Source organism: Schistocerca nitens, chromosome 2 (genome assembly GCF_023898315.1).
Source record: "Schistocerca nitens isolate TAMUIC-IGC-003100 chromosome 2, iqSchNite1.1, whole genome shotgun sequence".
NCBI lineage: Eukaryota > Metazoa > Arthropoda > Insecta > Orthoptera > Acrididae > Schistocerca > Schistocerca nitens.
The window spans coordinates 519,451,497-519,465,638 of NC_064615.1; positions in this window are offsets into that span (position 1 = coordinate 519,451,497).

Genomic DNA, 14,142 nt, shown 5'->3' on the forward strand with positions numbered 1-14,142 from the left:
GAAAGACCCCTGGAGATTTCAAGTTGCTTATTAATGGACTCATTAGTTCTTGTTTGGCTGTTTTATGCACAGCATCCTGCACCAGCACCAAAGCTAAAATATGTCAGTACACAGCTTGCCCTGGTCTTGAGCGTCCATGTTTCGCAATCCTAAAAGAAGATGGAAAACACAGGTGTTTCAATATGCTAGATTGTTGAATAGGTTGTTATCGCTCTGTTCTGCCAGGTCTGTGTGAGTTTCTTCCTAGCCACTCACCTTAGTGTGGTCTGTCTTCTTATCTCAGCTTCACAACTTCCCATGCTGCATATGGTTAATCTATGGCAGATGAAATAATGTATGACTTCCAATTCCTTTAACAAGTCTCTCTTCCTATACCCAACAGTTGAACAGGAAATGCTAAAAACAATAGGGGAGCTAAAATCAAAATTCTCCTCTGGTACTGACAACATAGACCATATCATTAAAAAATGTGCACCATTAGTAGTTAGGCCCATGGTAGACATGCAATAGTTCACTTTTTCAGGGAATCTTCCCAGAAAGGTTAAAAATAGCTAAAGTGAAGCCATTGTATAAAAAGGGTGAAAAAAAAAAAACAGATATAACAAATTATAGGCCAGTCTCTCTACTATCTGTTTTTTCTAAAATAATTGAAAAAATCTTTTATAAAAGACTCGTAGATTTCATAGAAAAAAATAAACTTTTCTCAGCTACACAGCATGGTTTCCGAAAATGTAAATCCACTGAGACAGCTATTATCGATTTCTTAAAGGAAGCTTTAAATGCATTAGATAAAAAAGAACACATAGCAGCAATATTCCTAGATCTTTCAAAAGCATTTGACATCATTAACCATGGTCTATTGCTTAGAAAGCTAGAAAATGTTGGTGTCAGTGGCCCAGCCTATGAGTGGGTAAAGTCATATCTACAAAACAGACACCAAATAGTTGAAGTCTTGCACAAAGAAGGAAAAAATTTAACTTCCTATCAATCAGAAAAACAGTGTGTTAAATACGGTGTGCCGCAGGGTTCCGTACTGGGACCAATCTTGTTCTTGCTGTTTGTAAATGACCTGGAACCATCCAGCCGTAACTATAAGTACATTAAACATGCCAATGATACAAATATACTTATCAAAGGAAAGACCCCAGAAGAGCTCCAAAATGAAATAAAAGAGAGCACTTCACATGTATCAGAATAGTTCGCAATGAACAACTTAATAATAAACACACATAAAACAAACACTATGCATCTACACACAGTGCAGAATAAACAGCCTTTAACTGCAACCATAGAACTGTTAGGTAAAAGACTTGAAATTGTAAATAGCACCAAATGTTTGGGAGTTTGGATCCAAGATGACCTAAGATGGCAGAAACACACACAACACCTATGTAGTAAATTAAATACCATTTGTTATAGTATAAAAATTCTTGCTGGATGCACATCAATGCAAGCCATAAAGAATGTGTACTACGCCCAATCAATTATTAAAGTATAAATCATGAGAACCACGTTCCAAAGGTAGGTGGCTTCTATTATGAGGTGTTTTGGGAATATAAATGATTTACGCAACTACAAATGACAGCAGGAATTGCTTGGTGTTATGACTTTATCAACTGGATGGCTGATGATTGGAGAAAGCATTGCCACATTAATTTGCCCTTCATGATTTTTACTCCACAGAACACAGGTATGTTTGTGTGTATCATCAACCACATAAAGAGTACAGATTCATAACCCATGACTGAAACAATAGAGACTGATGGTATTTACTGTATTGTGTAGGACATGCTTTTGCCTGTATAAAAATAGATATCTTGTTTCATACATTTAAATCTTCTTGTAAAGAAGGTTTACCTGTCTGTTACACATTTTCCCCAAGAAGTATATATCATAAACAATGAGGTGACATCTACAAATAGGTATTCATCTGTGTTAAAAGAAAATAATGTAGAACAACTAGAACTGACAAGTAGAGTAAATGCACTGGATAATTCTGAAGTAGACTTATTAACAGCCTGCAATGAAAGAAGCTTAATGTTCCTTCATGTAAATGTACAGTTGTTAAATAAACTTCTGGAACTCCGATACTGGCTGGAAAAGGTAAACTGAAGCATATTCATGATAAATGAACACTGGTTATCATATAGAGAACTGGAGTTAAGTGTATCAAATGGCTATGAATTAGTTACAAGCTACAGCAGGACAAATATGAAATGTGGTGGCATGTCTGTCTATATTAATAAAACTCTAAAACTAAATTATGAAATTGTAGATGTGAGTGTACACTGTGTAGAATCTAACTTTGAAGTTGCAGCAGTACTGTTGTCAAAATTGGAAACTATAGCAGTGTCTGTATATAGCCCTCCCAGTCACAGTGATCATTTGTTTATAGAAAGTCTTCAGAAACTTATAATCATGTTGCCCTCTTAAGTATAAAAATTGCAGAGTTTTAATATTTGGTGACATTAATATAGACATTAGTATTAGGAGTAGAACTGTAAGCAATTTACTCAATACACTAAGGTCATTAAATTTTTACTGTATAAATGACAAGCCCACTAGACTGAATGCATGTTTGGATAACATTATCTTTAATTTTCACATGAGCAGATGGCAATTCAATGCAATCAAATTAGGTATTTCTGACCATGAAGGATTGTGGCTAAGAATTCCCCTAGATCATGAAAAAGATAGTTGCTAGGAAGGAATAACCAGACCTAATAATGAACAGAAGCTAAACAATCTAAAATCTAGATAAACATTAACAGACTGGAATGAAATACTTACTCATGATATGGATGTTAACGAGTCATCAGAAGATTTTTAGAAGCGGTAACTGAGATCTTTGAAGAAGTATGCCATAAATATTAAAAGAAAGATTACAAGCATAGCCCCAGTTCTAAGCCAGGAAGTTTAAAACAGTGGTATACACCACAACTAAATAACTTAAGAATCTTGATGCCTCTGTATTATGATAGATCACAACACAATAAGGCAGATATGGATTAAAAAAAGATCATAAAAAAGCACTGCAGAACTGCAGTCAAGACAGCACAATACAAGGCCAATGATGAATACATTCTTAACTCTTCAAATAAATGTAAAGTGACATGGGAAGTTATCAAAACTTAAATAAATTGTCAAAAGAAAGATTGCAACATTCCAGTTCCTCCTGATACACTAAATAAATACTTTGCCAATCCTATCAAAAGAAAGATTGCAGCATTCCAGTTCCTCCTGATACACTAAATAAATACTTTGCCAATCCTATACCAGAAACTGACACCAAGGGAGATGTAAGCAAGGCCAAAGCACTGCTTCCACCATTACACAATAAACCAACAGAATGTTTTGAATGGAGTCATGTAACATGCTGACATGTCATCAAAGCGATAGCTGAACTCAGTAATTCCCGAACAGACGATTACTATGGCTTTTCTAATTTTGTTATTAAACAAATAAGAAAAGAGATAATAATGCCCTTAACAAAATTAATAAACAATATTTTAACAGAGGGAGTGTACCCAGAATGTCTAAAAATATCCATAATCAAGCGAGACCACAAGAAAGGTAGCACATCATCACCTGACAATTACTGACCCATTTCACTAGCCCCAATTATTTCCAGAATAACAGAGCACTGTATGCACCAGCAGATGAACCAATATTTTGAACATAATAACCTAATCTGTCCTGCACAATATGGCTTCAGATCTACCCTGTCTACTGTGAAAGCAGTTGACAGCATTATAACAAAAGTATATGACTGTTTCTGATGTGCCTTCCAATTGCCAGTAGATGTGCGTACCTCCTGGTTTCAGGCTAATACACTACACATAAATAATAGCAAAACAGAGAACATTGTATTTAGGTAATCTGAATGCCCCCAAGAAGAAAACTAAATCAGTGAAACTTCTCAGATTCCATATTGATCAAAGTTTAAGCTGATACACATACAGATAAGTTATGTTCCATACTCACACAAGTGATTTATCTGTTGTGTATGTTGAGAAGCCATGTAAGTGAAACTCTGCTGCTCTATGCATACTTTTCTTTCTTCAATTCCCTTCTGACATATGGAATTTTGCCATGGGGAAACTCATCTGGATATTAGACTGTATTTAAATGATAAAAAAAAGGCCATCAGATGCATTGCGGGACTCACACTACGAGAATCATGTAGACACCACATCAAGGAAATGAATATTATGACAGTACCTAGTTTATACATTTATAGTTACCTAGTATACACGAAAGAAAACCTGGATAATTTTGACCTGAGGATGTCAATACACCATCATAACACTAGACAGAGATGCGCAATTGACAAGCCCCATGCCAGACTAGCAAAGATAGCTATAAATATCTCAGTGTCATATTTTAACAAACAACCTAAAATTGCCCACTCAGTGCCCCTGAATAAATGAAAGTGTGTAAGAACAAAGTGTGTAAATAGCAAAGCCTCCTATACAGTGAAAGAATTTGAAGAATGTGTAATAGATGATTTGGAGTTTTGAGACGAAACTATACTACATTATAAATTGTAATATTTATTACGCTACCAGTATGTGTTTTTTTTTTTTTTTTTTTTTTTTTTTTTTAATGGGAAAGTGACGTCAGCCACGAAGGTAGATTTCTACAATGCAAGAGCACTGACTAGTGGATTTTTCTGGCATACACATATGCGAAAGAATTTGCCTTGGAGAAATTAATAAGAGTACGATACGCAAATATTTGTACAGGTTAATTCTTACAATAAAGTGCACATGGCCGTGTTCTCACCATGCCAATTTTCATCGAAACAAGATGAGTATTTACATTATTATGTAAAAGAGACAACAGAAAAAATGAATACAGCAGGTATTTATCCTAGTGTGCAGCAAAGGGAGACACTGATAGGAACACAATTACATTAAAGTACACTGTTTATTTCATTAATATTTATTATTATGTTTTGTTTATATTAAGTGGAACAATCATCTATGTCCAAAGCAGTATTACAGAAAATATCCGTGTTTCATATATATCTTCATATATATATTTGAGTCTAAATGCAGTATACAGTCTTGAATAACCAGGAATGATCAATCATAAAGGTCCTTATGAGTAATAATACAGTAGAGGAATCATAAAACTTCTTTACAGTACATATAAAAAAGTAAATTTTTTTTTTCAGTGAAAATAGCGTAAGCATGCCTTTTTACATTGTCATAAATTGACATAACAAATACAAAGTAAACACCAACAATGTGCAGGGAAGAGTGGTGCAATTATTTCTCAAAACCATGAGAGCACAAAAACATTCCACCTTCAAATATGTATATTTGTGACAGAATACAGGAAAGAAACAGTTTAGAAATACTAACTTGTTAACTACTCAGACTTTAATTCCTTAAATTTAATGTCAATGTGTCTGATTCAGACTTCATAGCAATCATCCTTTATTTTCTTATTTTGAGAGAGATAAAATTTTATCATTAAGGATTTTAATAATTTGCTGCAAACACTTTCATCAGAAAAAACAATTTTTTAGAACTATCCAACACACAGTTCTTTCTTAAATTTATTTAAAGACATGGTGATGATCCTCACCTGACTGCTACCCTTAACAAAATTTTACATAGCAAATAAATAAGAAAATACTCTGCATTTTCAATTTATGAATGTTTCTTTACCTTTGTGAATTATTACGCATTTAAATGAAATATAAAACATTTTCCAGGTATGGCAACTTCTTAGTCATCTTTCTGGTATAATACTTTTATATTAATGAATTATTTGATTTCATATGTACCAAAAAACTGAAGCAATATGATAGACAGACCCAAAATTAACAAGTATGGCCACACAAAAACTTTAATATCTTTGTTACACTTAACCCTAGCATCTCTATTCTGGCTTCAAATCATTTCTGAGGAAAAGCTAGCTTTGTGTTACAATAGAATTAAAATTAATAGCTGGTAATTCTCCACAGACAATGAAACAAAATATCATTTTCTAACTCACTGCTCATAATGACCTTAAATGTGAAATATAATGTCACTTCAAGCATACAGAGGTATTTATCAAAGCATAATGTATGAGTACTGGAAGGAAAAAAAAGTAAAATTCTCTCATGCCTGAAATCTGATTCTTCACAAGTATACAAAAATTGAGAAAAATAAAACACTAAACCATCAATGTCAAGGATTGTTGAGTATGACAGCTTGCTTTCCGAAGAAAGGGACAAAGAAGCATTACTGTATGGTGCAAGAAAATTTTTACAAGAGAAACATAATTTATTGGGGAAGATATTAGAATGTACCAGATGGTAAAGACATATAACAAAGTTACTGAACTGAAAATGTAATTTGTTAGGTGTCATACAAAGAACAAATATAAAGAATTAAAGTCTGATATAAAACATTTCATTACACAACATATAGGAAAATGGCATAATTAAATATGAGGATGACCAGAAAAGCCATGAAAAACTTAAAATAATAATACTGACAGAAAGAATCCTCCCAGAAAGGATGGTCACAAACATCATAAACCGCCACTAGTCTATGTGTCCTGAGTTAGCTTGCTCTCTGTTCGAATCCAATATTTATGATACTTCCAAATTTACAAATAACTCTATTTGGGAATGACCATTCATCATCTGCATACACAGGACTCAATACATTCAAATGACTTGGTATTTTGGTTTCTGTTTGTGTTATATTAATCGATACAAGTACATATACTTCAGGTTTTATACTGACAGACAGGATTATATGAACCACAAAAGAGCATTACCACATTATCATTATTAGACATGCCAAAATCTCACGAAGATATTGTCATTAACCATTATAGTTATACCAAAATCTCTTCAATAAATATATCCATTTCACCTTATTATTGTAACTGTAATCAGATAGATAAAAAATTTACTCACCAAGCCAATGTCAGGAGAAAACACACACATAAAAAAAGGTTTTACGTATGCAAGCTTTCAGAGCCAGTGGCTTTTCCTTCTGGCAGAAGGGTTGAAAGGGAAGGAAGAGGGGTGAAGGAAAAGGGATAGAGTTCAGGAACGTCACACAGAACTTCAGGTCAGGGGAGACTTACTGTCCAATAAGTCTAACTTTTCTGAACTCTACCCCTTTTCCCAAACCTCTACAGTCCATTTCCTTCACCCTTCTTTCTTCCTCTTCAAACCTTCTGCCAGAAGAAAGAGCTGCTGCCTCATCCTTCCCTTTCAACCCTTCTGCCAGAAGAAAGAGCTGCTGGCTCTGAAACCTTGTGTACATAAAACCTTTTTTTATATGTTTGTTCTCCTGCTACCACTTAGTGAGTACATTTTTTATCAATCCAATTACATTCAATCGTCAAAAAATGATTATTTTCATTCTTATAATTATTGCAACTGCCACTGTTAACTTGGGTACTATCTTCATATTTTTGTAAGTAATTTAAACAAAGGAAACTATGAATAAAGCACAAAAGATTTGATCTGGCAGTTAGTTTTTCATACACTATAAATTAACTTAATACATGGGTGTGGGAAATATTTGTAGGAAAATTCAGAAGGAAGCAAGACAGAAAGGGGCAGTGCAGAAAATGAAATAAAATCAATACACACAACAATGATGGAAAATAGCAATAAAATGTATTGTGCAATATATCCTATGGCAAAGAAGACTCCTCATTGCAAAGAATGCAAATTCAATCATCAACAGCACACAACACTGTAAAGTAGTGGAGTATTGTCTTTTGAACAGACAAATCTTATTTACAAGGGATGAAAAATGGAATAACAATAATGCATGCTGGTCAGTTTTATGCAGTTTGTAACTCAAAACAAAAAAAGTAATTACATATGGTACTTATGACAGTAACTGATAATATACATACTGAATAAAGTGTGCACCTTAGCTAAATTGCATAGTAGCAGTCCTAGCGATTGTCAAATATCATCCTACTGGTTATCCTATAGTTTCTGTATCAACTATTGTCTCCAACATGTATTTTGAACGTATCCTACTGCTTCAGATGACAATGGTTCCAAGAAGGCAATCAATAATCTGGGAGAGTACAAACAGGACAATTTGGGCCAGATTCTCAATTTACCTGATCTCTCCCTCCATTTGTTTAGTTGATTCTGACTCTCCGTGACCCCATGGACTAGAACATGCCAGTTTCTTCTGACCTGTACATTCTCTCAAAGACTTTTCAGGTTGGAATCCATTAGTTCTCATCCTTTGGTGCCCTCTTTTCCTTGTGTCTTTGATCTTCCTTAGCATTAACGTCTTTTTCAGTGAATCTTATATTCTCATAATGTGCGCAAGTCAGTCAGTTTTTCTTTCAGTATCAAGCCTTCCAAGGAGTGGTCTGATTTTATTTTTTGTAATACTGACCTATTTGTTGTCTTTGTGGTCCACGAAACTCTAAGGATTTTCCTCCAACATCACATGTCAATGGTGTCTATTCTATGCTGTTCAGCCTTTCTTATGGTTCAGGTCTTTTATCCGTAAACCATAACTGGAAAGACCATAGTTTTTACTATTTGGATCTTTGTTGTTAAAGTTATGTCTCTACTCCTTAAAGCATGGTCAGGGCTGGACTTTGCCTCTGTGCAAAGCAACAAGTGCCTCTTAATTTTGTGGCTGCAGTTACCATCAGCCATCAGCCATCAGTTACCATCTGGCAGCTGAGATAACTGAACACAGAAACTACCTCCATTGTCTCTCCTCGTACGTGCCATGAAGTGGTAGGTGTAGTTGCCATAATTTTTGTTTTCTTGACTTCAGCATTAGACCAGCCTTTGCACTTTCTTCTTTCATCTTCAGCAAGAGGACTGTTTTATTCTCGTTTCTTCTTCATTTAACCTCGCATTTCTCATTTTGTGCTATGCATACACAAAGAATAAATATGGTGACAATATGCAGCCTTGCCACACTACTTTCTGGATCTTGACTCTTTTAGTTGCTCCATATATGGGTCTTACCATGGCTTCTTGGTCAGAGAGTAAATTCTGTAGAAGTAAATGAGGTAATTTGGTACTCCCATGTTGTACTTTGCATAACTTATTGTGGTCGTTTGAAGATAGATTTCTGCATAAGTTAATCAGAAATGACATCTCAGAATCCATGGATCACTAGAGTGATTTAAGTATCTTATGAAAGGAAAAAGGAAATTTATGTGTTGGGACCCTCCAGTAGTTTCACTTTACAAAAACTACTCAAAATTACTAAGAAAAATTATAAAAAATTCTTTACATTTGCATATTATGTCAAACATCAGTAATTCTGATAACAGAGTTAAATCTATTTCGAATGTGGTGAAACAAGTGACAGGATTAACGGGCTGCAGAACAGGATAACCCTGCTATTGATTCAAATGGAAGGCTATAAATGATGTCACCAGTAGCTGGTATGTTTAATAATCATTTCTTACATGTAGTAGAAAATATAGGGACAAACAGTTCAAGAGAAGATTCAAAGAAATATGTTGAAAAACCGATCACATAAAAATTCAATTGTATGGATGTCCCACCAACTTTGCTCTTTGAAATGAAGAAAATTATATATTCTCTAAAAATAAAGGCTCATCTTGATTTGATGGTTTTTCTTACAGAGTACTAAAGACTTGTTCCCACATAAGTGCTGTTTCTCTGAAATATGTGATGCACCACTAACTAAGAGCATTTTTACAGAGAGATTGAAATATGCCATTGTTAAAGGTAAGTAAGGTGAAAAGAAGGGGTATCAACTACTACCAACCTGTTTCACTACTTGTCATTATTTTTCAAAATTTTCAAGGAGATGATGTATTTTAGAACAGCATCCCATAATATCCTCAGTAAATAACAGTTTCTATTTCAGAAGTGTTGCTCAGCTGAGAATGCCATTTGAATGTTCATTCATCAAATTTTACAAGCATTAAATAACAAGATAATACCTTTTGACAATGTTATTCACACACACACTACTGCAAAAATGGTTCAAATGGCTCTGAGCACTATGGGACTTAACATCTATGGTCATCAGTCCCATAGAACTTAGAACTACTTAAACCTAACTAACCTAAGGACAGCACACAACACCCAGTCATCACGAGGCAGAGAAAATCCCTGACCCTGCCAGGAATCGAACCCGGGCGTGGGAAGCGAGAAAGCTACTGCACGACCACGAGCTGCGGACACTACTGCATAGACACCCAAACATACACTCCCATGGGCACGGCAAGACTGATTATTGATATTCGTTTATTGAAAGCAGTTGCCTGAGTTGGGAACAGGGTACAGAAGGATGCAAGGAGGGAGTAGTGAGAAACATGCAGGTCTTTGGACAGATGACCCCGTGGCCATACAATGTGATGAGAAGCGCACAGAGGGTAGAGCAAAATGAGATGTGGGAAAGAGACAGGGAAGGAAAGGGAGGGAAAAATATGGAGATGGGAAAAAGAGAGAAAGGTGAAGATGAAGAGGGAGAAGGGAGAGGAGAGAGAAGTGAGAGGGGTTGTAAAGTGAGGGGGGAGGATGGGGGAGGGAGGGAGTGAGAGTGAGAGAGAGAGAGAGAGAGAGAGAGAGAGAGAATATAAATATATGGAAGGGGGGAGAGAGGTGAGAGAAGGCAGTGCACAATCTGGATGGAGGAGTGGTGTGGACAGGAGAGAGAAGGGAAAAGGTAAGGTGCATAGTTCACAGAAACTTGTGCTGGAAGGGAGTATCCAAATGGCCCATCTAATGAAGCAGTGGTTGATGTCATTTGTGTTGTGGTGTGTAGCATGCTTGGCAACTGGATAGTCAAGTTTGCAGTTTGCCACAATCTGGTGACGGCCATTCATTATAGTGTACAGTTGGTTACTTGTAATGCCCACATAGAATGCTGTACAGTAACTGCAGCATAGTTGATTTAAACATGGCTGCTTGCACATGTGATACTACCTTTAATTGGGTAGGAAATGTCTATGACTGGGCTGCGGTAGGAGGTAGTAGGGGTGGCTCTGTGGGACAAATCTTGCACATGGACCGACTACAAGGGTATGACCCATGGGGTGCAGGATTGGGAGTAGGATTGTAATAGGGCTGGAGAAGGATATTCTGTCCTTGTGTGTGAATGTGTGTACTTTTGCTAGAAAAAGAGCTAGAGCTGGAAAGGCAGTGTGAATGCTGTTTTCTGTTACGTGTTTCTGTGCTCCGCACACTGATCCCCTAAAACTAACTAACTAACTACGGAGCACTGTATGAATTGAATGATTTTTTTCCTGCCTCTATGTTACACACCTGTCCAGTCATTCTACATTAAGTAAAAAAAATATTGATTTAATGAGTGCACTGCTGACAAGAAGAATCACAAGTTATGAGAACATACCCTTTTCTTATTCAGAGGAAGTGAGGTAAAAATAAATGTAAGCCTAATCATTAAAAAGCCAAAGCCATCATCCATAATAAAGGTCAGAAAGTATCTTCCAGGAACAGAACAGTTACTTTTTTCCCTAAAGCAGTCATCTTTATAGTATTAAATCTACAATTTTGCTTCCCCCATTTTGTAACAGATGGCAATAGCACCAAGTGGTGGTGCAGATGGTAGGCCTTGAGCACCATGCAAGAAACTAAGACATTTGTAAACATAACATCATCAAAATAGTGGTGATTGCATCATAAAGGTATTCTCAATTGAATATGTCAACTTATGAGTACAGTCCTTGTCATTCATGAGAAGTTTTAATTTTCTGCTTTAACATGAAGAAATCTGCGGCTGAAGTTCATAAAATGCTGGGTAAGACCTATGGTGAAGCACCTATTAGTGAAAGAACATGCAGAGAATGCTTTCAACCCTTCAAGAATGGTGATTTTGGTGCCAAAGACCCACATGGCCATGGAAGAGAGAAGGTTTTTGAAGCTACTGAAATGGACAGAAACAATCACAGGAGATCGTTATCAAAAGCAATTGCTGTGTTTGAGCTGAGCACAGTAAGACAAATGGCCACAATACAGCAATAGACATGAAAAGGTGATTTTGCAGCATGATAGTGCTTGACACTATGTCACAAAACCCATCAGAACATACTTTGAAATGTTGGGATAGGAAGTCCTACTTCACCCGCCACATTCTGCAGACACTGCTCCCTCTGAGTACCACCTTTTGTGATTAATGGCATACGGCCTGGCCGACGGCACTTCTGGTTGTATGAACAAGTGCAAAACTGAATCAAATCATGGATCTCCTCAAAAGACACACACTTCTTATGCTGCGAGATTTGATTCTGACCAAAACATGGGACACAGCAGTGGCCAGTGATGGCCAAAACTTTGGATCACAATTTTTTTGTATGTTTTTAATAATGGACCCCTGAACTTTGAAAAAAATGGTGGAAACAAAGTTGTAAATTCAATACTTAGAAAGTTACAAGAAAAATTTAAACAGAAAAATATCTGTAGTCATGAATGTCCTGAATATGAATTCATTTCTCTTATTAAGATATCAGCAGTGGCCTTCGCAAATTTTTTTAATACTGATATGGACCTAATAAGATCAAGAGATTTTTGAAACTGGAGCAACATGTATTATGTGCAAGGAGGAATATGACTTGACTCAGCAATTATTAAATGAAATTTCTCACATTGAAATGTAGTGCACACTGCAATGATTAAGTGCATGGCTTTTAAGTGCATCCAAAACCATTATTCTGCCTTGTTACTGTTAATTTTAAATTATTATGAATTTGACTGAAATATTTACCACAGATATGATAATATATACTGAGAGGATGTAAACATTTTGGGAGTATAGACCAATAAGCTTTAATCTCTGTTTCTAACTCTGTATATAATACTGGATGGTGGTGGTGGTGAGTGTTTAACGTCCCGTCGACAACGAGGTCATTAGAGACGGAGCGCAAGCTCGGGTTAGGGAAGGATTGGGAAGGAAATCGGCCGTGCCCTTTCAAAGGAACCATCCCGGCATTTGCCTGAAACGATTTAGGGAAATCACGGAAAACCTAAATCAGGATGGCCGGAGACGGGATTGAACCGTCGTCCTCCCGAATGCGAGTCCAGTGTGCTAACCACTGCGCTATAATACTGGAATTCTTATGTATATCCAGCTAATCTATTTTTCACAACTGTTCTTACAGTTTTGTCTGTTGTGATTATTTCATTCTAGCAGTAATTTTACAATGTTTGCAAATGAAAGTGTGGACAATTCTTGTGAATCCTTCTATGTTTGTTGGCATGGCGTTATACTATCTAAGGAACAAGCAGTTACAGTTCTGTTTTTCTTTTTCTAAGAGAAAAAAGATGATAATGTTGATTTGAAAGTGAAAACTAGCAGTAAGACTGATGGTGAATACAAAACAGATGATTTCACATGGCTATGACTGGCTTACACTTTTTCTTCTTGTGGAGATAAACATCATTGCAGTAATTATATTGAAAGCATAACATACTTGGTAACAAATTATATCTACAGATATGAACAAGATTTTGTGTCATAAAAGTACTGTGAACTCAAGTAAATTATCTCAAATGAATTCTAACTTTGTCAAAAGAATTTGCTGACTTATTTGATAACAGACATGAAAGCAATAAAATTTAGTACCCCAGTAACACATTCTGAGTATTACACAGAGAAGTATGGCTATTTGTCTTAGTTTTGTTGAATGGATCCTTGGTCAATGAGTATAACATAAACAAGTTAATGCTCTTCTATTGATTTAAAAATCGTTCTCCTCAACTGTTATTTGTGAGGTAGCAAGGCTACAGCATTGTTATTTTTAAGGACAGAATATTTATGCATTATTCCCAAACACTATCTACAGGTTGGCTAAAGGAGATTTATTAAATATGAACTAACTAATGCAGGAAGAAGTAATGAGCAAATAACAACAATCACCTGAAACAGAAATTACGTAACAGTATCAGTATAAATTACTATACATTGTACACAAAAGAGACTGGCTGAAAATAATAACGCTATGTAAAGTACCCAGAGATGCTACAGAACACAGGTTGAAGTGTTGAGATGTAAACTCCAAGATGCAGTAATGCACATTATGTTTCCTAAAACAGTGGTGTAGTGCTGCTCATCAACTGTATAAAAGTCATTCTGGAACTCTGAACAGCTCAAAAATTAATACCGATCATTGGATTTGGAATTATGAGATTTA